Source organism: Myotis brandtii, unplaced genomic scaffold, assembly GCF_000412655.1.
Source record: "Myotis brandtii unplaced genomic scaffold, ASM41265v1 scaffold760, whole genome shotgun sequence".
NCBI classification, from domain to species: domain Eukaryota; kingdom Metazoa; phylum Chordata; class Mammalia; order Chiroptera; family Vespertilionidae; genus Myotis; species Myotis brandtii.
The window spans coordinates 212,405-218,404 of record NW_005371038.1 but is presented as its reverse complement, the minus strand read 5'-3'; the positions used below and the strand labels follow the sequence as shown (position 1 = coordinate 218,404).

The 6,000-nt window shown below is 45.2% G+C and overlaps 1 pseudogene; it reads right to left on the bottom strand.

The window, feature by feature from the left end:
• Nucleotides 1-769: 769 nt before the first annotated feature.
• Nucleotides 770-2,406, bottom strand: LOC102245390 (annotated as a pseudogene).
• Between the last annotated feature and the right edge of the window lie 3,594 nt (nucleotides 2,407-6,000).

The window sequence follows — 6,000 nt, the reverse complement described above, 5'->3', positions numbered from 1 at the left end:
CAAGGTTTGGGTAGCAATGGGAAGCAAATTGAAACTTCACCTTGCAATTCATGATCAACTAGGACAGTGTGCGCATAAACCCGAGACAGCGGATGGAAGATGCAGTGTGACCGGCCAGGGCCTGACCTCTTCTGGGGGAGGCGGGCAGCAGCAGCCCTGTGGACGCCAAAGGACCAACATGCTGTCGGCTAGTCAGCTGGGAGAATTAGGACTAAACTAAAAATACAACGCAACTTTTTGTACTTTTTGTATTCTCAAGAAGCCAAACACCACTCTGGCTTCACTGAGAATTACGATGCCTAAGTGGCAGCGGTGGAGCAGAGCCCTCTGTGGAGCAGGCAGTGAGCAGAACCTGGTGAGTCATCAATGCTGCCAGCAGCTCCGCAGCTTCGCTCTCAGGACACAAACGCGCTCTCGGTACCCGCAGCCTCCATTCCCCGGGCGCGTGGAGAAACACGCAGTGGCCCACTGCACTGGCCTTCATCACACCCCTGGCAATCATGCTGGTTATTTCTCTCGAGTTCACGTTAACCTGAATGAGATACTGTGGCTTTAAATAAAGCAGCTGGCTCTGCTTAGAGTGTGGGACCAAGGCTACTATCCATACCAGAAATTTAAGATGGGTTGTCCAAAAACTATAGTGAATTTTAACTCCTGTAAGCTGTACCCTCCTAGAAACATAATCTACTTTTATTTTTTTTCTCATTAAACTTTATTTTAATGGGTCTCAAAATTCTGTGACAGATTTTTGGTCATGTTGTTTCCATTAAAAAATACTGATTTTAAAAACTAATAACTTAAAAACTGCCATACACACAAAAGAACCAAATGGTCCACAAAACATTCTCCTCTTCTGAATGTTTTACGATGATGCACTGTAATCATTAAGCAGCCTTTTCTATTAAACTTAAATGGCCAATTGAGACAAACAGTTCTGAGATGGTTCTTCCACCACTGATTAAGGCTGGGTGGCGGCAGGTATTGGGGATAATACTCATTTAGCCTCTGAGCTTTCTGGGCAGGCTTGGCGACTTTGCCAGCTCCAGCTGCCTTCTTGTCCACTGCTTTAACACCCACAGCATCTGTCGGTCTCATGTCACGAACAGCAAAACGGCCCAGAGGAGGGTAGTCAGAGAAGCTCTCAACACACATGGCCTTGCCAGGAATCATATCAACGATGGCAGCATCACCAGATTTCAAAAACTTAGGGTCCCAGAACGATGATTAATCTTCTTCAGCTCAGCAAATTTGCAAGTAATGTGAGCTGTGTGACAATCCAGCACAGGTGTATATCCAGCACTGATTTGGCCTGGGTGGTTCAGGATAATCATCTGAGCTGTGAAGCCAGCTGCTTCCCCTGGTGGGTCCTTTTTGCTGTCACCAGCCACATGGCCTCGGCGAGCATCTTTGACAGACACGTTCTTGACGTTGAAGCCCACATTGTCCCCAGGAAGAGCTTCACTCAAAGCTTCATGGTGCATTTCCACAGGCTTCCCTTCCGTTGTAATGTTGACTGGAGCAAAGCTGACCGACCACCTGCCGGGTTTGAGAACACCAGTCCCCACTCGGCCCACAGGGACAGGACCAATACCACCAATTTTGCAGACATCCTGGAGGGGCAGACGCAGGGGCTTGTCAGTTGGACGAGTTGGTGGCAGGATGCAATCCAGAGCTTCAAGCAGTGTGGTTCCACTGGCATTGCCATCTTTACGGGTGACCTTCCATCCCTTGAACCAAGGCATATTAGCACTTGGCTCCAGCATGTTGTCACCATTCCAACCAGAAATGGGCACAAATGCTACTGTGTCAGGGTTGTAGCCAATTTTCTTAATGCAGGTGCTGACTTCTTTAACAATTTCCTCCTATCTTTTCTGGCTGTAGGGTGCTCAGTGGAATCCATTTTGTTAACACCAACAATCACCTGTTTCACACCCAGTGTGTAGGCAGAGGGCATGCTCACGGGTCAGCCCATTCTTGGAGATGCCTGCTTCAAATTCACCACCACCAGTGGCAGCCATCAGGACAGCACAGGCAGCCTGAGATGTGCCTGTGATCATGTTTTTGATGAAGTCTCTGTGCCCTGGGGCATCAATGATGGTCACATACTTGCCGGTCTCGAATTTCCACCTCGCTTCTGTTCAGCTTTCAGTTTATCCAAGACCCAGGCACACTTGAAGGAGTCCTTCCCCATCTCAGCAGCCTCCTTCTCAAATTTCTTGATGGTTCTCTTGTCGATGCCCCACATTTGTAGATCAGATGGCCAGCAGTGGTAGACTTGCCGGAATCTACGTGACCAATGAGGACGATGTTGATGTGAGTCTTTTCCTTTCCCATCTTGGGTTTGAGTTAATGGTGGTTTTCACAACACCTGTGTTCTGGCAGCAAACCCGTTGCGAAAAAGCCATAATAATCTACTTTTAAAACTTCTCCACGGAGGGACCGATTTCAAATTATCATGGGAGAGGGCAAAGAAGTGATTTAACACAGTGCACCAAGGCCTACCAGGGGTGGAAAGCAGTGATCACTACCCCCACTGCACACACAGCTACAATTCATTGGGCATAACTGTCCTTTTTAAAATACAGCTTCCACCCGGCCAGTGTGGCTCAGTGGTTGAGCACTGATCTAATCACATGCCTGGATTACGGACTTGATCCCCAGCACGGGTTGTGCAGGAGGCAACCGATCAATGATTCTCTCTCATCATTGATGTCTCTCTCTCTCTCTGAAACCAATAAAAATACACTTAATAATAAAGGCAGCTTCCCTCTTTGATAGTAATTCTTTCTGAAAGTAGACCTGCTATTTAAATTACTACCAATCGGACCATGCCTGACATTGCAAAGTCCAGCAACACTAAACAAAAGCAGGTTAGTGCTTGTGACCGCTGTGATGTGAAAACGTCAACAGACACGTACCTTTATTCAAAAAGCTTAGACTTACAGTCTAGCCCTCAGTTACACTAAAATAAAAAATGTGGATGGACCATCCCACTAATATCTCAAGGGTGCTTATTATTACAATTGTTATATATGCAGATGCTAGTTTTCTGAAAAAACATAAAAACGGGAATCTTCCAGGCATTATATAATAAATGAAACTATGTGGAACTAAAGTGTGATCTCAAAGATTAAAAAAAAAAATCAAAGCACACATGGCAAGGTCTTAAATAACAAAGCTGCTATCTGTACAAGGCACCGCGTCCTGGTTCGATGCCAGCCTGCAGGCTCAGGCCTGCACCACGCACGTCAGCATCGCACTGGAGAGTCACAGGGCAGGACGCTCCCCATATACAGACAAGGAAGACAAGTGAGAAGGGCTAAATCATTTGCCTGGATCACACCAGCAGGAAGTGGGCAAACAGATCTAGAACTCAGGGAGCTGGCTCCTTTCAATATTCTTTTTAGTATACTATGTATAGCTATCCCTTTTGTATCAAAACTAGAGGCCTGGTGTACGGATTTGTGCAATGGCGGGGTCCCTCGGCCTGGCCTGCGGGGATCGGCCGAAACCAGCAGTCCAACATTTCCTGAAAGGCCCCAAAGTGCGAGAGGGCACTCTGCAAAGTTGCTGTCACTTGGCAGCTCCTGTGTTGAGTGTCTGTCCCCTGGTGGTCAGTGCACATTATAGCTACCATCCGGTCACTTACGCTTTTATATATATAGACAGATGTGCCTGCATTTGGAGATGGGGTGTTTAAAAAGGTGACTAAGCTAAAATGAGGTCCTAAGTGTGGGCCTTAATAGAGACTATGTCCTTATAAAAAGGAGAGACCAGGACAGACACACACAGAGGGAAGGACATGTCAGGGCACAGGAGGGAGACAGTGATCTACAAGCCCAGGAGAGAGGCCTAACGAGAAACTAACCCTGCTGACACCGTGACCTTGGATTTCCAGCCTCCAGAACAGAAAGAGTAAATGTCTGCTGTTGAAGCCATGTGCTGTTTGTTACAGCAGCCCAAGTTGTTACACGTGTGTAGAATTTTATCACAAAGCACTTCTTCCGTGGTCTACCACAAGCACTTAATCAGAGCATGACCCTTTTAAAAAATACAATTACCAAACAAAAAATAGGGCCAATGACGATAGCTGAGCCATTCTGTAATTTTTTATGAATGTGTGTGAATTAAACAAACGGACATCATAGTTCCCTGGGCTCTGGTGTGTTATCTCCCCCGTGGACTGCTCAGAGGCAGTCCCTGCAGTTGTGGGGCGATCAGACTATGAACTCTGTCGATCAGACACATTTTTGAGTCTTTAACCTTCTATTTCCCCCGCAGAGCTGTTCTAAAAAGACCACAATCTTGCCTCTCCAAGTGTGACACATCAGATTCCAGGGAAATTAAGACACACACCCAGTGGTTAGAACTACTTACCATAGTATTACAGGACAACTCAATGCAACACTATGGTAAAAATGATGTCCCTAGTAAATAACAGACACAGTGAACTCAAGTCCACAATCAGGAACAACTTTCAGGAAAAGAGCATGTCACCAGGGGCCTCTCTTGGTTTTCTAGTGGGAATCCCCACAGCTTATCACAGGTGTGTGTATACAGAGCATGGGTAGTAACTACCAGATTTCTTGCAAATCCGTTCATTAAAAGACAAATTCAAGGCAAAAGCTTTAAAGCTATTTTGCAATCTACATTTGAAGACAATTCAGAATGCTGAATTCAACTCAATTTGTTGATAACTCATGTTAACATCAAGGTTTTAAAAGACCTCCCTTCTGTCCTTTTCACATCATAATCTGCTTCAGGGGATTCAACATGAAGACACGGGATTTTAAAGTTATAGGGATGTGTCCATCCTATGAAGGACTTTAGGTAGTTCACATGTTACTTCCAGCTCTTACATTCCCCCAGAGCATGAATTTTCAAGCGTAAATGAAAGCAATGGAGGAAGATGAAAGTGGAGGCAGAAATGTGCCTACAATGTGGCTGGCAGCTTGCTCACCTATTAACGACCAACGTAAAAAATAAATACCTGGAAAGGGCCCACCCATGCTTCAGTGTTACCATCGCCACTTGGTCCAGTGCCCTCACGTAAAAGTGAAGCAGAAAGAATTCAATGTCATATTTATGCAAAATGATGTGCCAAGGCAATACCCGAAAGCCATCTGCCACTGGTTACCAAAAACTTAAAAGAGTTTTAAGGCCAGCATAAGGGCAGAGACTATCTAAGAATGCCTGGCAAAACAATTTAAAGACTCACTGAGTTCTCTGAAACACAGAAGACTAAAAACAAACTTACAAATACATGACATAAAACAAACGAATTACTATAAAAATTATGTATAAGATTTTGTGCTATGGCCTGGCTGGTGTGGCTCAGTGATTGAGTGTTGGCCTGTGCACCAAGAGGTCACCGGTTCGATTCCCGGTCAGGGCACATGTCCGGGATGCAGGAGGCAGCTGATCGATGATTCTCTCACATCGTTGTTTCTATTTCTCTATCCCTCTCCCTTCCTCTCTCCCTAAAATCAACAAAACATTTTTAAAAAAAAAGAAAATATGTGCTATGGACATAAACAAATCCACATTTTATAAGAATACTAGATGCTCAATGCACAAAATTCGTGCAAGGGGCTCGGCCCTCGCAGCCCCAGCCGGCCCTCGCAGCCCCGGCTTCATCCGGAAGGTTGTCGGTCGTTCTGCTGTTTGGCCTAATTAGCATATTAGCTCTTTATTATATAGGATTAATTTAATGACAATGGAAAGTGTCTTTGAAATAGAAAAGATTATCTACATTCATATATATATATTTTTTTATTGATTTCAGAGAGGAAGGGAAAGGGAGATAGAAACATCAATGATGGGAGAGAATCATCAATTGGCTGCCTCCTGCACACTCCCCACTGGGGATGGAGCCCACAACCTGGACATGTGCCCTTAACCAGAATCAAACCCAGGACAACTTCTGCAGACTGATGCTCTAACCACTAAGCCAAACTGGCTAGGGCTATCTACATTCTTGTAATGGAAATTATTTAAATT